At 47.2% G+C, this 13,143-nt stretch overlaps 2 non-coding genes across 2 annotated transcripts; both read left to right on the plus strand.

Annotated features, from left to right (window-relative positions):
- The first annotated feature begins 5,240 nt into the window (after positions 1-5,240).
- TRNAW-CCA (transfer RNA tryptophan (anticodon CCA)) lies at positions 5,241-5,312 on the plus strand. The gene has a single exon. It is a non-coding gene; the product is annotated as a tRNA-Trp (tRNA).
- A 5,786-nt stretch (positions 5,313-11,098) lies between these two features.
- Positions 11,099-11,170, plus strand: TRNAW-CCA (transfer RNA tryptophan (anticodon CCA)). Its single transcript has one exon. It is a non-coding gene; the product is annotated as a tRNA-Trp (tRNA).
- Positions 11,171-13,143: the final 1,973 nt, after the last annotated feature.

Genomic DNA, 13,143 nt, shown 5'->3' on the forward strand with positions numbered 1-13,143 from the left:
CGATCAAAAGCTACACATGGGCTATGAGAGATGGACTCCGGATTAATTTCGAGCATCTGGGTTTCTTTAACGGGAATACGTCGCACAGGACATGGGTGTTTTTAAGTATGGGTGTTTTTAACTTTACAGCCAAAAAGACAGACAGCACAAAAAGCTCTCGTCATAGGCACTCGACTGTCTCCGCATTTTTATTAATATGATATGTATTACAGGGAAATAATGTCCCATGTACACGATCTAGAGTCGAGCCCACTTCTAACGGCTGCAGTTATGGCGAAAGCTCGCTTATTACGAACTAGGGTGATGCTACCGTGGGCATTGTGTCTCGGATAAACGAACACCTGTCGCTTGTACAATTAGGCTAGAGTGGACGAGGAGGCCGTGTAAACTCGGCCCTGCAGTCCAAAACTTCCGCTTCTTGCAGGAGCGGAGAGCGACAATCGTCTTCTAGCCTCCTTGAAACCCCCTTTCCCCTTCCTACGGAAATAACGCGTCGACGCAAAAAAAAAGCAAACACAATAGAAATAAGTAGCAAATAAGAAATACGCGACGTATACAATGACGACAAAACATTTCACCAGATGCGGCCGTAAAAAAAAAATGCTGGCGGTTCAGCAATGCTAATCACGAAATATTGTGCGACAGCAGGTCTTTCCAGGTGGACAACGTCGCGTACCTGAAAGCGTGATTGAAAGCGCGTTTCCTTTCCTTTCGTGACTTGCGCAGAGATGGAAGTTGATGAAGAGGACGACGTGAAATGCACAGCGCGAGAGTGAGCTGCAGTTTAAGTCGAGACGTGATCGGCTGCGGCGATAGCCTTGTGCTCTCGTGCAGTGGCCAGCAGAGCTGATCTGATCGCGTATTCGAAACCGAATCGCGGCAGTATTTTTCTCATTTCTCCTGGTTGGCCATGGTCACCCTCATTCAAAGTCTCGCTTATTTCCCGCAATTTTCCGCATCACGTGACTAACTTCAGAGACTTCACCCCACACCAGTATTTTCCAGGTTATGAGGCGAATAATGCTCTCGCGCTAAGATGCATGCCTTGGAAGTCGGCGCCTATAGCGCAGGTGGAAAGTGCAGTATACGCTTTGCGTTAGCGGCTTTCTGTCACGAGCATGAACGGCACCGACCGGCGGTCGCTTTTTGTCACCGGCGAGGCTCGCAAAGAGCAGGCTTTGGAAGATACGTTTTCGTACGCTACATGCACGACACAATGGCCTCAATGACGCCCCCTTTTTTTGTTCGGCAAGTGGGCCACTGAGCTAAGGTCTAAACTTGAAGTTAATTAAACTAAATCCATAAATTAATAATCGGAAAAATGCTTTCCAGACGAGCCAGCAACAAGTTTTGAGCTGCGTTCTCCTATAGCTTATCGATTTATTTCCAAGCTTCAGGCGTTCACTTAAGAGGCACATAGGGTAACGTAGATACTTCGGAAGAATGATCAACAGGTCCAAGAAACACGACTGGTCCTCGTGTGCGGACGGTTAGCGTCAGCTCAGCATGCGTCGTTAATGAGGAAAGACGTAACGTTTCTATAGCACACATTTTGTACGCGTGCGACCACCGATGGTACACCCAGCAAATGAGAAACTTCCGACTAACAAGCCGGAGTACAAAGTAGCCTGCACTTTCGTATAATGCTGTGCAAGCTAAATTTGAAGAAAAAAAAACAATGAAAAGCAACCACTGCTTCTGGCAGTGCTGCCCAGGTATAGAATCGAAACATGTCCGTTCACTCCGAAATCTTCGAGTGCAGATAATGCCAAACATTATTATCCGCATACCATATATGCCTTTCCGTAAAGCTTCCTGTATGCAGATAACTCTGCAGGCGTAGCAACACTGCATGACAGGGCTTGAGGCTTCTCAAATTACTCCACTCTACTACGTCTACTCTACTCTACTGTGCTGTACTCTACTCTACTCTACTCTACTCTACTCTACTCTACTCTACTCTACTCTACTCTACTCTACTCTACGACCTCTCTTTAGAAGTGATTCTCCCATGTAGCGATAGGTTTTCCAACGATATCGATCCTTTTATTGGTGCATAAAATTTGCGCCGTGATTCCAGCCTTCATCGAAATGCGGCAGGCGAGCCAAAGAAACTAATGAGTGGTCTGGCAATTGAGCAGCGGTCAGCCTAACGAAAACGGGGCATGCAAAGGAAGGGGCGGATACCTGGTCTGTGAGAGTGGCCTTCTAAAAGTCTCCCGGCATTTCTTGCTTTTCCGCCCTGCCTTCGCGTCATCATTTGCCGCACTCCAAGTGCTTAAAGAGGTAACACAAACCATTGCATTGACTTTTTTTTTCCTGTTGGCGCGCCTCGCTGAGCACTGACGCGTAGCGATGTGTACACGCGCTACTATGCCAGAAAGAATGAATCAGACACGTGACGCCTTTCCCGGGCTTTTGAATGAGAGAGCGGGTAAGTGAATTCCGCTTTACTCCTGCCGTCCAGCCGTTTTCAAGGCAGCCCCGTTCGCATCTCATTGCAGCTCTCTTGAACGAAGCGGTCGCGACGAATTCGCCGAGGAGGAGACGAGGAAGCCGGTTTTCCTCGGATGCCTTTTTCACTCTCCCCCATCGCATACGAGCGGTGGCCGCGCCGTCAACACTTGTCCACGCTTAACGGTTCACAGCGGGTAGCCATTTGCTTAGACGCCACACCCCTAACGAGGAGAGTGGCGTGTTTGCAAGTGCGCGCATTAACGATTCTGAAGCGCAAACTTTCTAGTGCCACTATAGGCTCATCGTCATTGATGCCTGTGCAAGCAGAAGCAGGAAAAAAAAATGGACGCGAACAGCACGGAATTCAGGGCGCGAATATTTTGTTGTGAAAGCAACACTACGCGAGTCGCCGAGCCATTTCGCGGAGCTGATCAAAGGCCATACTGCGCATGCGCGAGGAGCAGTGACGTCACACGGCGCACAGCTGGCGCGCCGCCGCCGTCGTTGCGCGGGTTACTCAAAGGAGCCGCGCTCGCCAGTTGCGCATGCGCAGTAGCGGAGCATAGCTAGCGTGCCGCCGCCGCTGCCGCGCGCTCTCCATCGCCTCTCTCTCTCTCCTCGTTGCTTTCGCAATCCTCGTGGTTTAACCAGAGCTGCCACTGCCAATTTGTTTGCAATGTGAATCGATTTCAATGTGTTCACAATTGTCAAGACGCGTTTGCAGAGGCGCAATTTGCTTCATGATCAGCTTCTGTTACGCCGCACCCTGTCGTGGTGGTGGTGATTTATTCTAATAGCGCTTGGACAACTTGAGCAAAGGCTGCCATCGCTAGCGTGTTATGTCTGCACGAACTGTGGTCAAAGACCTGCTTTCCAAGTAGCCTGTTTCATCCCTGAGAGAGCGGAAACTAGGCTAAGAGAAAGCGTGCGCTAAGAGGAAAAAAGGTGCGTGCACGGCGGCAATGGGAATCGAACCCCGCACCTCTGGCGTAGCAGGCGGATGCTCAAATCATCACAGGCTATAGCGCAGAGCTCCATTCACAGTCGTGACTATACTGCGATCGCGGCTTAGCCTACTGCGGTTGAAATGCCAGGAAACAGTTGCAACCCTTAATTGCATCTAAAGCAGAGTTTTGCTTCATGCCTGTAGTTTGGGCATTATTTAGAGGCGGAAAGAAACTTGCCCATCTATTCTAAAAAAAAAAGAAAGTGGATCTGACAAGACCCATTTTAATGAACAGGTTACCGTTGCCTCACAGCAACTTTTTTTTGCTGGTGATAATGTACTTATCATTCCACACGGGAGATAAGTCATTGCCTAAATACGTGTATTGTTTTTGAATCCCACACTAGCCTGTGGCTATGGATTAAAACAGTGTTTGATAATTTGTATGGCAAAAGTATAAAAAATAACTCAGATGAATTGAAATGAAATGAAATACACACATAGGAAATGCACTCGCTAGGCTCAGTGTACAACGATGAACAAAGATTATCAAATGCGTATGGCTCTCTGTACACGGTGGTATATCAGTTTTGGAACAGGTAAGTTACGTGGTTTTCAATCGTCTGCTTGTCACAGTGTACTTCAGATGTGGAGGAAAATCTTCCTCCTTCCTCCCTTCCCTCAAGGCGCTGTTGAGTTGTCCACCGAGAAGTAAGAACGTCATTGCGCCCGGTATTCTCTTGTAATGCAGCAAGAAAAGAATGCCCATAGCAAGAATACCCTCCGTTTCCACTGCGCGAAAATGACGGGAACGAAGTAAGCAAGGATATACCACACGCACAAGCAGACATTGGAATGACCTTCGATACTACTAATTTGTGGCATTCATGAGGACCACTCTTTCGGACGTCATGATAATTTCAATTCTGTTTTAGCTGATCGTTTTCTGCTCTTCTGCATATGTTATATGTTCCCTTACTTCGGCTTCGTCCTTTTCGCGAATACAGACATCATATTGAGGCAACTAGTTCAACAAGTTTTATTGAACCCTTGGAACACCCTGGAACAGCGCTCGAACTTTACCCTGGCCGTCGTGGCGGTTGTGGAGGCAAGCCATGTAGACAGCTCTCAGATAGTGGCCATACTCACAAACAACACCCCGTCATTGTCGATTTTCTGGTCGGTTGCATCGATACAATCGAGCGACTCTGCATCCAGCGATAAAGCGCCGTACTTCTTGCTGGTAATAAGCTACCGATGGGAGGCCGTCCTCTCCAGAAGCATCACGCCATCTCCCCACCGCTAGCTAGGGGGATGACTACCTACCGACACCCTTGATCCACCTCCCCAATCCACCCCCACCTACACGACACCCCCCATAAGCGCCTTCCACTTACCCCTACCCTCCACAAAGCCTCCTCTAGGAGCCCACGCAGTAGCGAAACGAAAAACGGACGGCCAAATCGAATTTAAATACGCAGTGGGAAAGTCATCTGCCCATCAGAAGCACTGTCAACTAGCCACCTCCTCCCACCCCACCCTTAAGCCGACGTCACCCTGTACCCATCTCTCCACCCCATTTCCACCCTCCCAGTAAATACATTAGAGTAAAAACATCAAAGTAATCATCGAGCATAAATACCACTAGTATCGCCGATTTATCACATAAGGTTTCATGCTCGCACCGTCAGTTTTCTCTTTGCTTGGTATACCCTAACCTCCCTTTGAGAATTCATGTTATTCATCGGCCCTTACCTTCAACCTCACAGAGAAAGACGGTATGTGCGCCTCTTGTTCTGTCCTGAAAACAACTGCGAAGTGAGCCTTCCCTGTCTAAGACTCGGTGGCGCAACGGTAGCGCGTCTGACTCCAGATCAGAAGGTTGCGTGTTCGAATCACGTCCGGGTCACACTTCTTTTTCCTCCCCACACTTAATATTGCTCTACGTTTTCTTATGAGATCGATTAATCAGATTCACTACGCGCCTAAATTGCTTTCAATTTGAATCTTTTTGAAAGAAGTTCATGTTCGTTCAGTTCAACCTATACCTACAAATTAATTGGCGGTCCATCTTTTTATGTACAGCTGTCAACATTGCTTTTTTTATTGAAATTGAAATTGAAATTTATTCCGCAACAAAAAAGGAAACGTTGCGAGGAGGGCAGGTAAAAAGCTGAAAAAACTGCTTGAAGAGTCCTGACCTCACAGCATACACAGTAGCGCAGCAGCGTGCGGCGAAGGCGTACACGTCAACATCAAACCAAGGGAAGAAAAAAAAAACAGGTTATACAAACAAGGTACGCAATTTCTGTGAGGAAATCGCGGAAATGTCATTATTTGTTTCAATAAAAAGATTATTTAAAACCGTCGGCAATGAGTACTTCAACATCTATTTCCCGTAGTTAGTCCGGCATTTGGTGGCATTCCAGGGTTCCAAATAACGTACGTTATAGGTGGTGGTGTTTATCTGCAATCCTGCTAGGTTAGTTAATGCATCATTATTCTTTAGTATTTCCAGTTTATAAAGGCGGGATAGTTTGTAATTGAATAGTGACGTAAAAGGAACGATATTGTGTTTTTTAAATAGGTCTGCAGTATGGGAGCGATACGGAACATTGCAGACCAGACGTAAGACCCGTTTCTGCAATATTAACAGTTTGCTATTGTTTGTTGCTGTTGTTGTGGAACATACTAAAAAGGCATAGCTTAATGTGGAGTAAAATAAACAGTTATATAAAATGACGTTAACTGAGATAGAGAAATAATAACAGTGGCGGCGTATTGTGCCAATAGTTTTCGACAACTTATTTACGATATACCCGACGTGTTCATCCCATGTCATATCTTCAGAAAAGTATACACCTAGTGATTTAAAAGTTTTTACTATTTCAATACTGGTATTATTACTACAAACTGAGATCTATGTTGCAAATAAGATGTGATTAATCTTGTGCTTTCCCCCTAATGCCATAATGCTCCAGTTTTTTAATGAGAATGTTGGGATTTATGAGATCAAACGCTTTTGAAAAATCTAGAAACAGTCCAAGCACCATATTTTTTGCGTTCGAAATTTGACAAAATAAACTCCTTTTGAGCCAAAAGTGCCAGCTCTGCTGACTTGTTCCTTCGAAATCCATATTGGGCGGAACATATAATGTTATGACGGTTAGTAAATGAGGATAGGCGCTTCAGAATTCAGAATTTCCTTTTAACCCCGCATAATATAAATCACAGAACTTGAGCGTGACTGTCCTGTCGTTTTTATGCTCACTGGAACGAAATTACTCAGAAAAACCTAGACTAGCCAAGCAACAACAATACATTTATTGATGAGTGGTAGATGATAAATTAACGAAGGTTCTGATAGGCTCAGCTGCCTAGTTTTGCTATCAGCAGATTTATGTGTGATGACTTAGTGCAACTGAACATTAGTGTGACCTTTCAGAGCATTATATTGCGGCGTTCAGGAGTGACCATGAGGTGATGATTTGTACTAGGTCTTCGCTCATCGTTTCCGTGCAGCGGCTGTCTCAAAAAAGTGCGGCTCATTATTCCGAAACTATAGATATAATCTTTCGCTGCTGTTTGCAGCAATCATTCCTGGTCCCTTACCCGTTTGACTACCCATAAATTTAGTTACAGCCCGACGCCATGCTTCAAACCAGAGTATGAAGTTTGCAAAAATCCAAACTCACTACGAGGAAAGTGAGTTCTGCAGCGAGTGTCACTAAAGCTCATCGTGTGACAGTGCGCAAATGACATTTTAAGCGAATGTCACTTGTTGAAAGTGGCACTAAATGCTCCAGTTTTGCATGAGTATAGTGCTCTCGCATTAAAAACTGTTCCAATCCGTGCTACACCTGGACTACTACATTGCAGTAATGCATGCGTAATGTGCCGTGTTTTGTAGCAATGTGTAGATATCGAGCGTTGTCACTACAGAAACCTTGAATTTGTCTTGTTGCGCTTGCATTTTGTGCTGTCGCGTAGGACGCCTTCCGCGTGTGGTAAACTACAAGAGAAACCTCATTTAGTGTCTGCCTTCTATGGCCAAATGTCCAAGGACGTGTGGTAATGGCTTGGCTAGACTACATGCTGGAAATGCTATTGCATGAATTGAACGTCGCTTCTCAGCGCTCGGTCGCTGTTCGCGAAGGTGATCTCGGCCCCTCTTCACCGCGACAGATGTCCCGGACCGCTTCGTCGTGGCGGCGCCAGGTGAAAGTGCGCCTCTTCGGACTACTCCTTCCTCCTCTGTTCCCATTCATGTCGACAACTCCGCTTTACTGTGGAGCCTAGGCCATCCATTTAGTGTTTATGTCTCTTGGCTCCGTTCCTAGTCTTTTCGTGTTGCTTTTCTGCCATGAAGGAGTCCCTACCCGCCGCTCAGCGTAGAGCGCTAATTTTTGCAATTATAAATGCCCCGTAGAGACATGCACTGGACTTATGGTGATAGTCGAGCTGTTTACAAAGCCACACACTTTATAGTTGCGCACTTAAAGGTTAGAAACACGAGGAAACTTAAAATTGTACCAGGTGTACTTTTTTTACGGGTGACTTCTTGCGTCAAGACGAAGGTGTAGCCTCGAAATGCATGCCTGTATTAATACACGCTTGAACAATACACTCATGGGCACAAGTGAACGGCATCGCACAAAAACAAAATATATCACCTCATCGCATGGCCGGAGTGTAGGAAACGAATTCCTTGTTTTCCTTCACTCTCTGATTTCTGCTACTATAACTTTACTTGGTCGATGAGGCAGACAGCGTGCTCACTTATCCCTTAGTCGCTGTCGCCATATAGACGGCAAACAATATTTCTCTTACATTCTTGTTTCTTGATTTTGCGATTATAGGTGTCTTCTCAAAATTCAGCGCATATTGTTAGTGCGATTTTGCTCAATAGGCCACATTACACAGCGCAGATATGCAGACGCACGCTACGTGTGCTTTCGGTGCTCCAGCTTGCGTTCGTGCGTGGGTGCGGGTGTGCGTGCGTATGTGCAGCGTAGCGCGTGTGTAGCGAAAAATACGACGCCGGAGAAACACGGCACACTGTGTATCACTGCGGCATGTTTGTACCGGGATGTAGCTTTTTCTTTTTTCTACATCCTGAAAGCACCTTTTGGAAACCTTACAACTCGTCAGAAAGAATCGCGGAAAGCATCCTCGCCCCCTCAAGCGATTCAACAAGCCATCTTGCCTTTTCCGTACCCTTTTCCTCTTCTTATTAGGCGCCTTTCTCAATATCCGACTACTCAGCATGCGTTCGTCAGACGCAGAGAAGGTTTCACGCCGCATTGATACTTTTCTTTCGCCCGCTGAGCCCTTCCTGCTCCCCCCTCCTCCCACAGTGTTGAAGGTATTCCGAACAAAGGTTAACCCGACCGCCCAACTCCGCCGCCCTCCGCTCTGCTCACGGGCAGCTATGCGAGGCAGGAAAGGGGAAAAGAAAAGAGAGAGGAGGAGTTCAGGGTGAAGCGGCCCGTGGTGGCAGTTTGCCGAACTAAACAGCATTCAACGAACTGAAACGAACAGCACGAAACGAACGAAGCATTAAACGAAGCGAACTAAACAGAGCATTAAACGACAGGTTAAAAAAGCGGAAGTTAAAAATTGGATTAATTCAATGGAAAAGAAACATAGTGTAGAACTATATGGATACTGGAAAAGGCAGATCAGGAATGAATTTTTCTATCATAACTCAAGAGGCAGTGCCCTACATTTTGAAGCTAGGTCAGGGTGTCTTAGAACGTGCAGCTACAAAAAGAAATTTAACGAAGAAGATGACACATGTGCAGTGTGTGGCAGATCTGTGGAAACAACTGAACACCTCATACTCAAATGTGATGGTATCCATCCGGATATCGATGCAGGCACAGTCACTCTTCCGGAGGCCCTAGGGTTTAAAGATAACAATGGTCATGTAAATAAATCTGCAGTGGAAGTTAGCGAAATGCGATTGGAGGATTGCTGGCTGAAAAGCAGAGATGTGACATAAGGTTAGAAGTGTAGGAAACCGTAGGTAAAGAAGATTGCGAATATTAATGAGAATTGACAACACAGTTGAACAAAAAGAAAGAAAAGCTGAGCATGCTGGCAATTTCCGCCACCCCGTTGCAAAGGGGGCGCTCCCATCCATCCATCCATCCATCCATCCATCCATCCATCCGTCCGTCCGTCCATCCGTCCGTCCGTCCGTCCGTCCGTCCGTCCGTCCGTCCGTCCGTCCGTCCGTCCGTCCGTCCGTCCGTCCGTCCATCCATCCATCCATCCATCCATCCATCCGTCCGTCCGTCCGTCCATCCGTCCGTCCGTCCGTCCATCCATCCATCCATCCATCCGTCCGTCCGTCCGCCCGCCCGCCCGCCCGCCCGCTCGCCCGCCCGCCTGCCCGCCCGCTTACCCGTCCGTCCGTCCGTCCGTCCATCCATCCATCCATCCATCCGCCCATCCATCCATCCATCCATCCATCCATCCATCCATCCATCCATCCATCCATCCGTCCATCCATCCATCCATCCATCCATCCATCCGCCCATCCATCCATCCGCCCATCCATCCATCCGCCCGCCCATCCATCCATCCGCCCGCCCATCCATCCATCCGCCCGCCCGCCCGTCCGTCCGTCCGTCCGTCCGTCCGTCCGTCCGTCCGTCCGTCCATCCATCCATCCATCCGTCCGTCCATCCATGTCCCCGAAAGCTGGGCTTTTCTTTCCCTCAAAATCAATTTAATTATCTTCGCCATTGCAATAACTACAACAGTTCCGTCACTCTCCGCATTGCATCAAGACACTTGCTTCATGTCCTTGGATTACCTGTTAGAAATTTTCTCGGCGCCTTACAGCTTAGTTATATCTGCCTTCAGGAGCGCCACATGCCAGCACACGGTCCATCCTCGAGAGTGCCTCCTGCCAAGTCAGCTTGCCGCACGCGAAAGCTCTACCTGCATCGCACGTTTACGCACGGTATATCATCGATAGCGCCAATTAACAAGCCAGCCTGCATAACATGAGACATTTTCTACAGCGCCTAGCTACGCCCATGCAGGCCTGCATCACACGGCATATCAACCTGCACCATATGTCAACACACGGCACATTCGCCAGAGTGTCTATTCTCAAGCCACCCGGACCACACAGAAGTTCTACTTGCATCGCATGTTAACACAAGGCATATTATCGAGAGCGCCCACTCCCAAGCCAGCGCGCGTCACGTGCATGGTAGGTCTCCCTGCATCACATGACACCAAAAAGCACATTTTCTAGACCGTCTATTATAAGAATATAATGCTATACGTAGATGACGCAAACGTTTTTTGCTATGCAGTTAACATGCATAAAATGTGAACCGAGGCGACTATATGGTTAAAAAAGCGTAGCGTCTGGTTAAAGTCAAATTAACTTCAACTGAATACAGAAAACACAAAGTTTATGGTTTGGGGGGGTTTGGCGTCCCAAAGCGGGTCAGGCTATAAGAGACGCCGTAGTAAAGGGCTTCGGAAAATTTCGACCACCTGGGGTTCTTAACGTGCACTGACATCGCTCAGTACATGAGCCGCTAGAATTTCGCCTCCATCGAAATTCGACTGCCGCGGCCGGGATCGAACCCACGTCTTTCAAAAAGCGAGACGGTATGTGCGCCTTTTGTTCCGTCCTGAAAACACTCAGAAGTGAGAATTTCTCTGCCTGGCTCGGTGGCGCAACGGTAGCGCGTCTGACTCCAGATCAGAAGGTTGCGTGTTCGAATCACGTCCGGGTCACACTTATTTTTCCTCCCCAAACTTTATAGTGCTATACGTTTTCTTATGAGATTGATTAATCAGAATCACTACGCGCCTAAATTGCTTTCAACTTGAATTTTTTTCAAAGCAAGTATATGTTCGTTCAGTTCGACCTATACAAATGAATTGGCGATCGATCTTTTCCTGTACGGCTGTCAACATTGCTTTTTTATTTCCTTTTAACCCCGCATAATATAAATCAAAGAAGTTGAGCGTGACTGTCCTGTCGTTTTTATGCTCACTGGAACGAAATTCCTCAGAAAAGCCTAGACTAGCCAATCAACAACAATACGTTTATTGATGAGTGGTACATGACAAATTAACGAAGGTTCTGATAGGCTCAGCTGCCTAGCTTTGCTATCAGCAGATTTAGGTTTGATGACTTAGTGCAACTGAACATTAGTGTGACCTTTCAGAGCATTATATTGCGGCGTTCAGGAGTGACCATGAGGTGATGATTTCTATTAGGTCTTCGCTCATCGTTTCCGTGCAGCGGCTGTCTCAAAAAAGTGCGGCTCACTATTCCGAAACTATAGATATAATCTTTCGCTGCTGTTTGCAGCGATCATTCCTGGTCCCTAAGCCGTTTGACTACCCATAAATTTAGTTCGAGCCCGATGCCATGCTTGAAACCAGAGTAGGAAGTATGCAAAAATCCAAACTCACTACGAGGAGAGTGCGTTCTGCAGCGAGTGTCACTAAAGCTCATCGTGTGACAGTGTGCGAATGACATTTTAAGCGAATGTCACTTGTTAAAAGTGGCACTAAATGCTCCATTTTTGCAGGAGTATAATGCTCTCGCATTAAAAACTGTTCCAATCCGTGCTACACCTGGACTACTACATTGCAGTAATGCATGCGTAATGTGCCGTGTTTTGTAGCAATGTGTAGATATCGAGCGTTGTCACTACAGAAACCTTGAATTTGTCTTGTTGCGCTTGCATTTTGTGCTGTCGCGTAGGACGCCTTCCGCGTGTGGTAAACTTCAAGAGAAACCTCATTTAGTGTCTGGCTTCTATGGCCAAATGTCCAAGGACGTGTGGTAATGGCTTGGCTCAGACTACATGCTGGAAACGCTAGTGCTTGAAATGAACGTCACTTCTCAGCTCTCGGCCGCTGTTCGCGAAGGTGATCTCGGCCCCTCTTCACCGCGACAGATGCCCCGGACCGCTGTCGCTTCGTTGTGGCGGCGCCTGGCGAAAGTGCGCCTCTTCGGACTACTCCTTCCTCCTCTGTACCCACTCATACCGACAACTACGGTTTACTGTAGAGCCTACGCCATCCATTTAGTGTTTATGTCTATTGGCTCCGTTCCTAGTCTTTTCGTGTTGCTTTTCTGCCATGAAGGAGTCCCTACCCGCCGCTCAGCGTAGAGCGCTAATTTTTGCAATTATAAATGCCCCGTAGAGACATGCACTGGACTTATGGTGATAGTCGAGCTGTTTACAAAGCCACACACTTTTATAGTTGCGCACTTAAAGGTTAGAAACACGAGGAAACTTAAAATTGTACCAGGTGTACTTTTTTTACGGGTGACTTCTTGCGTCAAGACGAAGGTGTAGCCTCGAAATGCATGCCTGTATTAATACACGCTTGAACAATACACTCATGGGCACAAGTGAACGGCATCGCACAAAAACAAAATATATCACCTCATCGCATGGCCGGAGTGTTGGAAACGAATTCCTTGTTTTCCTTCGCTCTCTGATTTCTGCTACTATAACTTTACTTGGTCGATGAGGCAGACAGCGTGCTCACTTATCCCTTAGTCGCTGTCGCCATATAGAAGGGAGAGAGAGAGAGAGAGAGAGAGAACAACTTTTATTTAGAAAGCCTGCAGAGTCGGTTAGGCTCCCTCCAAGCAGGGAGGACAAGCTTTTACCGCGACGCGGCCACTACGTCAATCTCGTGCGTTGTGCTCCTTGAGGTCTTGTTACGTCCCTCGCTACTTC

Source organism: Amblyomma mixtum, chromosome 5 (assembly GCF_055824585.1).
Source record: "Amblyomma mixtum isolate Tamu chromosome 5, ASM5582458v1, whole genome shotgun sequence".
Lineage (NCBI taxonomy): Eukaryota > Metazoa > Arthropoda > Arachnida > Ixodida > Ixodidae > Amblyomma > Amblyomma mixtum.